At 39.5% G+C, this 13,630-nt stretch overlaps 1 protein-coding gene across 1 annotated transcript in view; it reads left to right on the top strand.

The window, feature by feature from the left end:
• Positions 1–13,630, top strand: part of MOXD1 (monooxygenase, DBH-like 1) — a gene marked incomplete at its 5' end in the record, with an annotated part of 88,662 nt that overhangs the window by 52,520 nt on the left and 22,512 nt on the right. The window lies entirely within an intron of this gene.

Here is a 13,630-nt window from a genome sequence, read left to right as displayed (position 1 = left end):
GAGGAGGGGTCACATAAAATGAAGTTGGAGTATATGTGCATTTTATTTCATAGTTCTTTCTCCCCTGTCACTCTGTGATATGGAACTATGTCCCTGTAAGATGTTCCCCATTCTGTAGTTTTTATCCTCTATAAAACATGATCTTTGTGTGTCTGTCTATCCTGCATAGGATTAGCAGAAACTCAGATATACTTAACACTTTGACATGTTGCTGCATTGAAGAGCATGTATTGACCAGAAAACTGTTGGAAAAGTTCTCTGAACCATTTCTATGCAGTATGAAACAGCAAAATCATATATACCCACTTTATGTATATAAATTATATGCACATTTTACTTTGAATTGCCAGAATATGAAATGCAAGTTAATCTAAAATAAGATTCAATTTATCATTTAAAACAGCTCACTCTTATAAAAATGCAAGCAACAGCATATCGAATGATAACTAGCAAGATCTACTCTTCATGTTATATTTCCTTAATTACGCATGCATACACACACACAAATGAAAAAGACTTTGAAAAAGTCTGTTCCATGTAATAATGAATTGGCAGCAGATGGTAAAACAGTGAGTTGCTAATCCAACTAAGGAGAAAAAAAAATTCGAGTATGAAATAATTTCATTCAGTAAAAAATTGTATGTGCTAAGTAGTACAGAACTGAGTACAGTTTTCAACTAGTGTTTACTACAAATTATGTGCTAGACACATTTCTCCTTTAATTTTTATAATGGATTAAAAGTTGACTCATATTCCCATTCTATAAACAAGGAAACTGAGTTTCAGTAAGGTTAAATAATTCGCCCCAGGTCACGCAGCTAATAAATGGCAGACCTTGGATTTCAAACCAAGTCTTTGGCTTCAAACTACCACACAGAACTGCCTCCTGAAAGAAGTTCAGAGAAACAAGACAAGTGTGAGCCAAAATAATCAGAGAAGGCATCCAGGATAAACAAAACCTGGGCTTTTAAAAATGAATAGGATTTAAATAAGTAAACTGAATATGGGGAGAAACAGCATGAATGAAATTGGGAATTTATATGCATGGAAGTGTGCAGATAACATGCAGCCATTGAAAGTGGTCCCTGAATATCAGAATAAGTGCTGATTAGATCAACTACAGGGTGGGTGGTGTGGAACCATTGAATATTATTGGTCACATTAACAAGGTGTTCATTTGGGAAGACTGGCTGGCCGGGATCTGGAGTATTATTCAGATGCTAAGTTTCTAAATATCTGTCTTAGTGTTTTTGTGCTGCTATAACAAAATACTTTAGCCTGGGTAATTTATAAAGCACATAAATTTATTTCTTACAGTTCTGGAGGCTGGAAAGTCCAAGATTAAGGTACCAACATTGGTGTCTGGTGAGAGCTACTCTCTTCTTCCACGATAATGCTTTGTTGCTGTGTCCTCAAATGGCAGAAGGAAGAAGGGCAAGAGAATAACCCACTCTCTCAAGACCTTTTATAAATCTCATTCATGAGGGCTCTGTCTTCACAATTCAGTCATCTATTAAAGACCCGACCTCTTATACTATCACATTGGTGATTAAGTTTCAACATATGAATTTCAGAAGATGAGTTCAGACCACAGCAACACCCACAAAGATAAGGCGGCTATTGGTATAATTCAGGTAGAATGGATGGGAGGGGTGGATTAGGATGATTGCTGTGCCTGGGAAGAAACTTGAAGGATATGTTGAAAATGAGAAATAGGAAATGTAATGAGTCATGTTGTTTTGGCATGTTCTAAATATTCAGTGTTCTCTTAAAAAAAAAAGTTTTTAAATAAATCATAGAACCAGGCTCAGCTATTAGTTATCTGGGGAACTCTTTTTTTTTTTCAGAAGTCTGAATTAACAAAGTTTCCTACTTAATCCAGGTTCAGATAGTCAATTCAAATTTTGTTGCTTGGATTTATTCGAAACAAATACCTAGTCCAGAGCTGTAGTTTCATTGTGAGCTTACCCTCGATGTTGTGTTATCTTCGTCCTTTGGCTGTTTTCCCTCATGGTGGAGAAGTGGCAGCACAAACTCCTGAGGTAGCACATGTCATCTTTCATTTCCAGGGGAAAGGAGGGGATAGCCATTAATCACTGTGTAAAAGCACGGGATTCCCTGTGATCGGACCACTTTCAGTTCATGTCAAGGATGGGATCACATAAATGGATTTAGTCTACTCAAGAGAGTTGGGGATCATTCTTAACCCAATGGAGTGGCTAAGAAATTCAGGACCCTAATAGGAAGGTCTTCTGGAAGAATTGACGCTGGGAAGCAACTAAAAGTGATTATTCTCTGGCCTTAGTTTTTTTACTGTCTAAAATATGAACCGTGTGACTGTCAGACTCATGTTTAATGCATCATTGCTTTCTCCCTGGACACCTATCAAAGAGCACATAGTAGTTAGATATAGATGAGTTTTTTTGGGGGGTGGGTTTCTTAGTTGAGTGAATGAATGAATTGATGAGTTAAGGACATCTCTTGAGAGAAAATATTTTTAGATCAAAGTGATAATGAAAGTTTATATTCAAAACTATACATAAACACACATGAAAAGTGTCAATGGAGGTAAGGTTCTTTTGATGGAAGAGGGAGATCAGAAAAAGAGCTCTGTGGAGAAAATAGAGCTAAGTCCTATCCATACAAATCAGAAAATAAAATCCTTAATAAACTGAGATGGCACGCACAAATATATATTTCCTATGTTTATGTATTTTGCAATAACACATTTGACCATGGTAATAATTTTTGCCTGAATATTTGTGGCATACAGCCTTAAAATTCAATTTTGAAATACCAGAAACTGTGGATGGATTACTTGTCTTTGATGGTACAATGTTGAAAATTTATTTAAAAATCCAGGATCCAACTTATAATAATAATAATACTAGTATTATTGTTTGAGCACCTACAAGATGTCTGCTGCTTTACATGTACAAGCCATTTAATTCTGAAGTAATCTTGTAAATAAGCCTCATTATCACTGATTTACTGATAAGGAAACTGAGACAGAAGTTAAGCAACTAGGAAGCGAGATGGAAAGTAATAAAGCAAGACTCAAACCCCAGAAAATGTGGTCCAAAATAAGCTGTTCCATTATGCAGCTTGTTTTAGGTGGGGTTCCCAGATGCAGTTCCTGAGACATGGATTTATAGGTGGGTTGGCAGGGAGGGGGATGTCAGGCTGGGGAAGAAGCAGCTGTGCAAGGGAGTGATTCAGTTGTCATTTCAGCCTCAACCTAATGCCATGGGGAAAATGTCCCATCTGCGGCAGGCTGATGGACAGTCACACTCCTGTGCCCTTCGCCTGCCCCACAGGAGTGTGCAAGAGGACTTCAAAAAGTTCATGGAAAGATTTGTACTATCTTTTCATTCTCTTTTTCTATGAACTTTTTGAAATACCCTCATATTTTCTGTCACTTCTTGCTCTCTGCAAAGTAAACCTGAGATTGGTCCTTTGAGGGAAGTCATAGGTGCATGTGATGAGAAATAAGGCATGCAGAACAGAGCCTGGGCAAAGAGTGCAGAGAGAAGGTGACAGGACCTGAAGTGACCTTGGTAGAGCACTGACCCTGTGCTGTCCACTAACCTTCTAGGAAAGATACGAGCATGTCGTTGTGGTGCTTATGATCACGTTCTTGATCCAGACAATCAGAGTCAAATCTGGGCTGTGACACTTGGGCAAGTTTCTTAACTTACATGTGCTTTATTTTCCACTTCTATAAAATGTGGAATAATTCTGTTACCTAAGCATATAAGGTTGTTTTGAGGATTAAATGAATATATATAGCTAGCAAGTCTGTATATAGAGTAGAACCAGGTGGAAAGCAGAGATGTCACTTACTCATGTCGTGTCACACAGCTGATTAGTGGCCTGCCAAGAAGTGAACTTGTCTCTGGACTTCCAGGAGACTACTTCTTGCTGGCCACATATGTGCTAATTTAAAATTTCTTAGAGTTATAAGTGATCTCTAGTTTATTGAATATCTCAACCAAAAATAGTTTATTGAATATCTCAATTAACCAAAAATTTATATATATGTATGTATGTATGGCCAGAAGTTACCTTAGAGTTAATTAATAATAACTTAATAACAACCTAATAACATTCAAAGAACAATATATATACTAAGCATGCTATGTTATAAACTGTCTTAAAAGTAATTTTCTGTTTTGTTTAATATATTTTTATATCCTCGAGGTGAATGGCAAAAGGATCTAATTAATTCACATTCAGAAATAAATGACCATAAATCACAATGTGTTACCTCTCAAGGGTGTTTGCATATTCATCAAGTAAAACAGCCTTAATGCTAAGTACCTATGTGAAAATTTGGAAATCAGTAAGCAAGGGAGAAAGACTTGTGTGTGTATTAGAGGGAGTAATTTTTTCCCCCCATATCACTCTTCAAGGGCATTTACTGAAGTAGCATTTTTGTTAACTTACCCAGATCTAATTGAGAATAGTAACTAAACTGGAAGAGTAAAACAAAAGCAAAGTAGTATTATGTGTCAATATTCCTAAGAGAAGAAAAAAGATTATTTTAGGCAGCACATGCATGAATGCATGTACATTATGAGGGTACTTCAAAAAGTTCATGTAGGGCCGGCCCGGTGGCGCACTGCTGCAGTGCGCCGCTTGGGAGCACGGTGGCGCTCCCGCCGAAGGGTTGGATCCCACCTACAGACCGGCTCCCGCCCACCGGCCGGGCCGGGGGGCGCCCGGCTGCAGGGCGCCGCTTGGGAAGCGCGGCGGCGCTCCCGTCCGAGGGTTCGGATCCCACATACAGACCGGCTCCCGCCCACCGGCCGGGCCGGGGGGCGCCCGGCTGCAGGGCGCCGCTTGGGAAGCGCGGCGGCGCTCCCGTCCGAGGGTTCGGATCCCACATACAGACCGGTTCCCGCTCACTGGCTGAGCGAGGTGTGGGAGCAACACCGAGGGTTGCGATCCCGTTGCCGGTCCGGTCCGGTACGGGCGCGACACTGAGGGTTGCGATCCGTTGCCGGACACGAAAAAAGACAAAAAGGAAAGGAAAAAAAAAAAAAAGTTCATGTAAAATTTGAGTTAAAACATAATGCAAATCTTTCCATGAAGTTGTTGAAGACCCCTCATATTGATAAATTGATTATATGTATGACTTATGTTTGATTCTTAATCAGGACTTTTGGTTGCAAGTAACAGAAATCCAAATTGAACTAGCTTAGGAAAAAGAAAAGGAATGTATTGACTCATTAATTAAGAAGAAAGGTTGAATAAATAAACCACAGGAAGGCAGAGATGCAACTAGTTTCAGGAACAGCTTAAGTTGGGTATTCAAATGCTGCCAAGACAGTCTTGTCTTGTCTCTGGTATCTGTGTGCTGACTTTATTGTATCTCACTGCACGCTGGCATCTTCCATGTGCTGAAAAACATCAGTCCTGGGGGTTGTTGACTCATAACATCCAGCTTCTAAAGGGAGATGGATTTTTTTTTTCATAGGTTTAAATACCAAAGAAGGACTGATGGGTTGGGCACCCATCCCTGACCTTGTCAATTGTGGCTGGCAGGGCAAGGTCATACATGAAGTTGGCAATTCCCATGAGAATTCGGGATTGCAGTAAGGTGTGAATTATTTCCCTGAAGTCTCCTCTCCCCCAGTCTTCCCTTTTCTTTATTTTCTTCATCTTCGTCCCACTATTTTTGTCATCACCTCCTGGGTTTTCAAAGTCCATTCATGCCGTGGCCCCCTTGACCCGCATCAGCAAGTCAGGCTTTGCTTTGAGCCCTGACCTTTTTCGGAGTGGAGAACCTGTAGCACAAATTCCCTTGCTAAGTTTGGTTGCCTTTCATAACTTGGATGTACTGTGATGCTAAAGGAGCCCTCCCATTAGGGATGAGCAGGAGAGAGGGAGAGAGGGGCAGATACCCCTGTCCTACCATTGTCACATGAGCGTGTCAGCGTGATCATATAATCATCTGTCTACACTGCTAGTTCTGGCTGAAATGTTCTCAGAGGCAGCATCACTTTATGGGCCAGCTGACCTTTGGATAACCTTTGTCAGAGATGGTTTATGGGCTTTTATGTGGACAGCAATCTGTGCCTCGGGTGGGTATATAAAGTAGGGTGCCAGGAACAAGAAAGGACAGGAAGAAAAGCAATGGGGATTTACAAAATTTCAGCCTCATTACAGATTCCACCCATCACCTCTCTCCTTTTGTTTTAATTCTAATTTATTGAGTTGTGAGTTGTTTTTGGAGAGCTGTATTCTACAGCAACTCATCTACTCATGTTTCAACAAGCAAGGAGCCACATCTTAAATGGGTAGACTTGGAAGAATGAATGTGGGAAAAATTCTCAAAAGAGCTCTAATAACTTCCCTGTGTTTACCACATAGAGCATAGAACACTTAACAAGAAAGTTATCTCCCCTTTTTACCCCCAAAATTTAAAATGTAAGCAAGATACACATATATTTAGCTACAGATAAAGAAATCTAACCTTATTCATGTGAGGGAAAAATGCGTATTTGTGATAAACCTGTGTCACAAACAATTGCAGGGACAATTATGACTTAGGTATAAATCTACAAGTCTGAAAATTGTTAGCTTATGATAGAAAATTGAAGATGGGGATGCATTATTTTCCTAAGGCTGCCATAGTAAACGACCACAAGCTGGATAGACTGAAACAGCAGAAACGTATTCTCTCACAGCTCTGGAAACTAGAAGTCTGAAATCAAGGTGTGGGCAGGGGCAGGCTCCCTCCAAAAGCTTCAGGGGAGAATCCTTCCCTATCTCTTCCAGCTTCTCGTGGCTTCTGGCATTCATTGGCTTGTGGCATGACTCCAACCTCTGCCTCCATCTTCATATGGCCATCTTCTCTCTGTGTGTCTGTGTCTGAATCTCCCTTTTCTTTCTCTTATGAAGACACAAGTCATTGAATTTAGAGCCCACCCTAATCCATTCTGACTTCATCTTAATTAATTATATCTGCAAAGACCCTATTTTCAAATAAGGTCACATTCTGAGATTCCAGGTGGACATGAATTTTGAAAGGATGCTGTTCAACTTAGTTGGTAGAATTAAGTAAAACATATGTTTCTTTCAGCAAGTGTTATTATTTAAGTAGTTGGCTATTTGAAGGCTGAAAAAGCATTGGTTTCTTAAATTTTCCAATGCTCAGTGACTTTCAACAAAATTCCTTTCTGAACTGAATCTGTTTTCACAGTATGCTCTGGTGGAAGACCAGCAGGCCGGCACAGTTTTGTCAAGGACTTCCTTCCTTCAATGACAGAAAGATAGCATATATTTCCCTTAAGATTTTCTTACCTTCTGTTCTGAAATAGTTCCTTGCTTCTAAGTTCTAAGGAATCCTACAACACTTAGAATTTTTTTTGTCTTATCCTAGTACTTAGTCACTTGATCCTTGGTCCTCCGTGTCTCTTTCCACTCTATATGGCTCAAGTTATCTAGAATAATACAAAGAGTAATTATGATTTGTAATGATGAACATGCTAATAATATTGATTTGATCATCACATACTGTACACAAATACTGATAGTCAACTCCATACCCCATAAATATGTACAATCAAAAATAAATAAGTTTTTAGAAAAAAAAATGACACCAAGTATAGATTCTTTGAATCATTCAATTACTTTGTACATTTTAAAATGAATATATAGGATGGGTTTCTGACACTTAAGATTTTTCAACCATATTGTGTCCTTTGCATCAAATTCCAGCCCTACCTCTGCTCCCATGCAACTGCAGAGTAGAGAGTAATTCTTTCCTCTCTCATCAGAATAACTGAGTCATTTGCCAAGAGCCAGTTAGGAAGTGTGCACAGATTGGGAAAGGTTCGCAACAGCCATTTTGCAAAACAAAATACAGTTGACCCTTGAACAGCACCGGTTTCAACTGCACAGGTTGAACAACACAGGTTTCAACCGCACAGTTCCACCTATAGCCAACTTTTTTTCCAATAAATGCTGGAAATGTATTTTCTGTTCCTTATGATTTTCTTAACAACATTTTTTCCCTAGCTTACTTTATTGTAAGTAAGTACAGTATATAATACATATGATGTACAAAATATGTGTTAATTGACTCTTTATGTTGTCAGCAAGGCTTTTGGTCAATGGTAGGTTGTTAGTAGTTAAGCTTTGGGGAAGTTAAAAGTTATATGTGAATTTTTGACTGCATTGGGGATTGGCACCCAAGCCCTCCAAGTTGTTCTAGGGTCAACTGTGAAGAAAGATTGATGCGTTGAGACGAAAGTGTGAGTTATGGATTTTGAAATCTCATAAGAATGGTTCTGAAAGTATAACTTCAGCATCCTAAGCAGAGGATGAGAAGGGCAAGGTGATGGGATTGGTGACAGTTGTGAACATCTGGGTCAGTTTTGAGGGGGCTGCTGAATGAGTAGCTCAGGTGACCTCCCAGGAGAAAATGGTGGGTTGAGTGACCATAAGGGTGTGAAAGAGCTAAAGAGCAGCAAAGAAGCACAGAAAGACCATTGCAGAGTAGCACAGTCCTGGGCAGTTACAAGGACAGGGTGTGACTTTGGGAGTCAGTTGCTAAAGTGGTAGGTCACTGGAGTTGAGATAATCAAAAATTAGGAAGCAAATGCATTTAATGGTTCTGCCTCATGGAAAGGGCAGAATTCATTTATTTCAATTCAATAAATAGCTATTAAGCATTCTGTGTATTGCAGGGACTGTCTTAAGTATATTTGACTTGGATAAAGAGGGTAAGAAGAGGTGAAGGGGTCAGAGAAAACAGTATAAATATTTGGGGATTTTCAGTTTCCGGGTTCAGTTTATGGTCAGTGTTAATTTTCTCTTTGGTCTTAGCTATGCTTTAGTAGCTTTTTGTTTTTGTTGCTGTTGTTTTACTGCTGAGACCTCTTGAGTATATCCCAAAGCTCCGGTTTACTTGATCTAACTGAAGGGATTGTTTTAGTCTTTAAAAGAATCCTTCAGGTTGAAGTCTTCCCCTCTCTTTTTCATCTGTGATTTGGTCCCTTTTCTATGCAATGAGGCTGACAAGTAACCCCAGCTGCCAGGCCACCCTTCCCTGGCCTCTACTGCATATGAAGGTAGGCACACAGGCCTTTTACCTGCTCTGGGTCTGTAAGCCCCACCGTTGCACAAGAACACAGTGATCAACAACACAGTTTGATATGTCATCAGGTGGATTTTGTTCCATGTTTGCGGCTTGTCCCTCCACTTTTATATGCACTGCTTTCTATTCCTTTTTATTTATTTCTTCTTCCATCGTGCAGCCGGCTAAAAGCAAAATTAAGTTAAATGTTTCTTCCGTTCTCAGAAATACCAATATATCTGTATTTGTACGCTTTCTATGGAAATAACCTTCTTTAATAATTCCTATGGTTTTAATATTTTTTTGAATAGAGACAACTTTTGGCATTTCCAATTGGATTGTGTTAATAATGTGACGTGTGAAGAAACCAGAAGAGGACACACTTTTAAGTGCTGCTTCTTACTGTACTGACTCATTATAGCCTTATTTTTCTCAGAATGAGTGTTTTATTTATTTAAAAAAAAATCTTTAGAATTATGCACTTTTAAACATTTATTTTTTATTTTTATTTTTTGAATTTTTGAATTTTCACATTTACTTGTGCATATTTGTGGGGTACAGTGTGCAGTTTCAGTACATGTATATTGCGTAATAAGTCACTAAGGGTAGATGGCAGAGTTTTGTACCTGTTAGTCCACCACTTCTCCCCGCAACACCCTCTGGTAACCATTATTCTCCTCTACTTCTATGAGAACCACGTTTTTTTGTCTGTTGGTTTGGTTTTTAGATTCCACACGTGAGTGAGATCATGTGGTGTTTGTCTTTCTGTGTCTGGCTGACTTCACTTAATGTGGTAGTTTCCTTTTCCATCCATGTTGCTGCAAATGATAGGATATCATTTCTTTTTAAGCTGAATATTCCATTGTGTACATATACCACAGTTTTTGTTTGTTTGTTTTTTGTTTTTTGTCCTTTCATCCATTGATGGGCATTTAGGTTGATTCCATCTCTTGGCTATTGTGTGTGGCATTATAACACCAAGGCCAAGGGTTTGGATCCTTACACTGGCCAGCTGTCCAAAAAGAAAGAAAGAAAGATAGTCAAAAATTTATTTTTTAATTGATATATTATAATATATATATATTGTAATTGTACATATTTATGAGGTACAGTTTGACGTTTTGATGCATATATGAGGGTCATTCAAAAACTTCATGGAAAGATTTGTATTATCTTTCAATTCTATTTTTCCATGATCTTTTTGAAGTACCCTCATATATGTTGTACAATGATCAAATCAGGGTATTTAACATATTCATCACCTCATGCATTTATCATTTCTTTATGGTGAGAACATTCAAAAGCCCCTCTTCTAGCTATTTTGCAATACACAGTACCTTACTATTAACTATAGTCACCCCACTGTGCAATAGAACACCAGTACTTCTTCCTCCTACCTAATTGCGACTTTGTACCTACTGACCAGTCCTTCCCCATCCTTCCCTACCTCCTTCCCTCGCCAGTCTCTGAAAACCACTGTGCTACTCTTTTCAGAAGTATTTTAAATAAAAAAAGTATAACTTCACCATTGTTCCAAACCAGGTAGTGATGCAAAAGGAAAAGTCCTTCTTCCATGGACAGTTACCCAGTACACGATAAAAAGTAGTGTTTAATGCTCGTGTTCAGCTGTGGAGTATACTAACGTTTATAAAGCAAATGTATTTCACAGGGCTTAGCCTCCAAAGCCCTGTAGTTTCAGGTTTAGCCTAACTTTTAAAATTACATGTAGAAATTTTAAGCTTGCAAAAGACAGGAAACTTGTCCCAGGCCAAAGTCTCTGTCATAGATAAAGAATTGTAACATAGCAAAGTTGTTGGCTCAAGGACAGATGCGCTTGGAGCAGGTTAACCTAAAGTTACTTGATTGTTATGTAAAAATACTAAGGAAATTGCTGTAGGAAAAGACAGTATTTGCTAAGAACAAGCTTTTGTTGGTGGATCCACTTAACCCTTTGCAAACTGCATTATGGAATGTCACTTTGTTATTTCACTGATGTTACCAGCCTCTATTGTTAAACTATACTTAGCTACAACTCCACCTGTGTTCCTTTTCTGTAACTTTCTGGACTGGAGAATAAATACTGAGAAAGAACCCCAGTTCAGGGTTATTTTTCCAAGGAGGAATGCCTCTCTCTTGAGGGTTCCTGGAAAATCAACTCCTTCAGGGCTTCTCACTGCTCAGAAGAAATAGCTTTGAGTAATCCTTTTTGCGTCTCTGTCACCCAGGGGGAGAGAGGTGACATTCAGCCAGCAAGCAGGAGGTGCCACAGATCTGTGTGTGTGCCTCGCTCTGCTTCCTCACACAGTGCCTCTTGGCAACTCAGCCTTACTTGGGCTGAAGAAGAATATCAAAACATGATGTAAAACACAAGTTTTATGACAGCTTAGAATGTCTGTGGAGCTGGATGAGGAAACAGAAGATAACGAGCAGCTGCCACTTGGGCACTGGCAGCAGTGCACTGGCTGCATTAGGCTTTGTGAGTGTGGCATGAAGCATCAGGTGCTGTGGGAGGTTCTACCCCGTGTAGAGCACTGAGAGCCAGTGGCCTGCCCTGTGCTCCTCAAAGTGCTCTCACTTCCTGGAGTTCACACCCTCCACTAAACAGCTCATGCCCATTCTCAAGGAACATTCTTGGTGTCTCACGTGGTTGTCTTAAAATTTTCTCTCCAGAATTTTTTTTTTTTTTCAGGAGTTTGGTAAACAGGTATTTTTGCTTCCATATCAGCAGCTGCTTAATTCGTAGTTATCCTTACATATAATTCCCATGTACCTATTTTTCTTTCTTTCTCCCTCTCATCTTTCACATCCTTTCTATTTTGCCAAGGGCTTTGCTTCATCCAAGTCTTTTTATCTTCTCCTTTTTATGTACCTATGATCAGTGTCCAGGTTTGCAAGAAGTTTCTGTGTTACTTTATGAGTAATTTTTTTTCCTTAGAAAATCCCAATTTTTTAGGCTGTACCCTCAATTTGTAATCTGGAAATCGGACTGCAATTGAAATTGAATTCTCCTTGAATCCCTGACCAGCTTTCAAGGAAAGACTTTGTTATCTGCCCTCCTTAGGAAAGTACACATTGAAAGGCCACAGATCTATCTCCTCTCTCTAGAGGCCAAGGGGAACTTGGACGGGGGTGGCCAGGAGGCCAGGAGACCTCAAGCATAAGACTTGCAGTGTGGCACTGCTCCGCTGATGGCAGTGATGTATTGTATTGCAAGTGGCTCCCGAAGCTCCTCCTGGCATGGCCTTGTGGTGTCATCACCCTCACTGATGACAGCTGTCAGCAACTTGCCTTATTGAAGCTTTTCATCTTTCCTCCCACTGGCAGCAATTTCCAGGGTCCTTGGTACATCTCCAGTACATCTTCCTGCAAAAATGTATTACAGTAGACGAGTACAGACATTGGGGTCAGACCAGGCTGGTTTCGAATCCCCAGCTACCACTTTGTAGCTATGGTATTTGGGGCTTGTTTCCTAATCTCTTTGAGTTTCAGTTTTCTCATCTGTGAGAATGGGACAATAACATCTATCTTATAGATTTGTTGTAAATATTAAATGAAATATGTAGAATGACTAATACAGTGGCTGGCAGATAGTAGGTGTTAAATAAAAGTACTATTATTATTCCAAGAATGCATTGGTAGCTGAGCAGCTTGGTGTTAGTTAGCAGCACTTTCTATTAAAAAAGAAAAAAGAAAAAAGCATGTGCTCTTAAAAGGTTCTTTTAAGCAGTTTATTTGAAACTCCCTAAAGTCAGGCACCATTCAGCCTCACATGCTCCATATCCACACGCTTAGCTCCCTATTGCTATGCCTCAGTGAAGGCCACTAGTTTCTGTAGCTGCCTTGGCAACAGCCAACTCTCATTTGCCCTGAAGTCTTGTTTTCAGGACCTACTTTTAGAGCTCAGTACAACCTTCAAGTTCTGCCTGAACTTATAAGGTACTCAGCAAAAATCTCACAAGTGCCTAATATTTTTCTGTTGACATATTAGCAGTGCCCTGTCCCCCTGAAGTACTGAGGCACCCAGATAAGTCAAATCTCACTGAAAGCTCAAATTAGATATGGAAACTAACTTGTAATAGAAATTCTGGGTTACAGTTTTGTGCAATCATTGTTTATCATGCAACCATGCTTGAACAATAACTGTCATTTTCAAGAAAAGTGGAAAAGTTTCTGCCTTCAGGGCTCGTGACCTGGTAAGACAAGACAAGTGTGAACAAAACCATGTGCAATGTCATTTCCATGAATGTGATATTAAAAATGTACACATGGGTTAGGAATGGCGTAACTCACTAACAAAAAAGAAAACGATTTAAAAACTTGAATTCCTTGGCTCTACCCACTACATACACTTTCCCACTTTGGCTGCTTAGATTTCCCTGTAGAAAAGAGAAAAGCTGCACAGAAAATGGAACATGGAAAGCCCTGGGAGAAAATAGCTAAAAACACTTCATCTGAATAAGCATGTTGCTTGTACAGAGCAAGCAAGGGTTTCAAACTGCAGTGGCTGCATTTGAGTAGTTAGGGTAAAAAGCAGAAGTGTTGATA

Source organism: Galeopterus variegatus, unplaced genomic scaffold (genome assembly GCF_000696425.1).
Source record: "Galeopterus variegatus unplaced genomic scaffold, G_variegatus-3.0.2 Scaffold114, whole genome shotgun sequence".
Taxonomy (NCBI): Eukaryota; Metazoa; Chordata; class Mammalia; order Dermoptera; family Cynocephalidae; genus Galeopterus; species Galeopterus variegatus.
The sequence above is the reverse complement of the archived record's forward strand: the minus strand, read 5'-3'. Positions and strand labels throughout refer to the sequence as shown.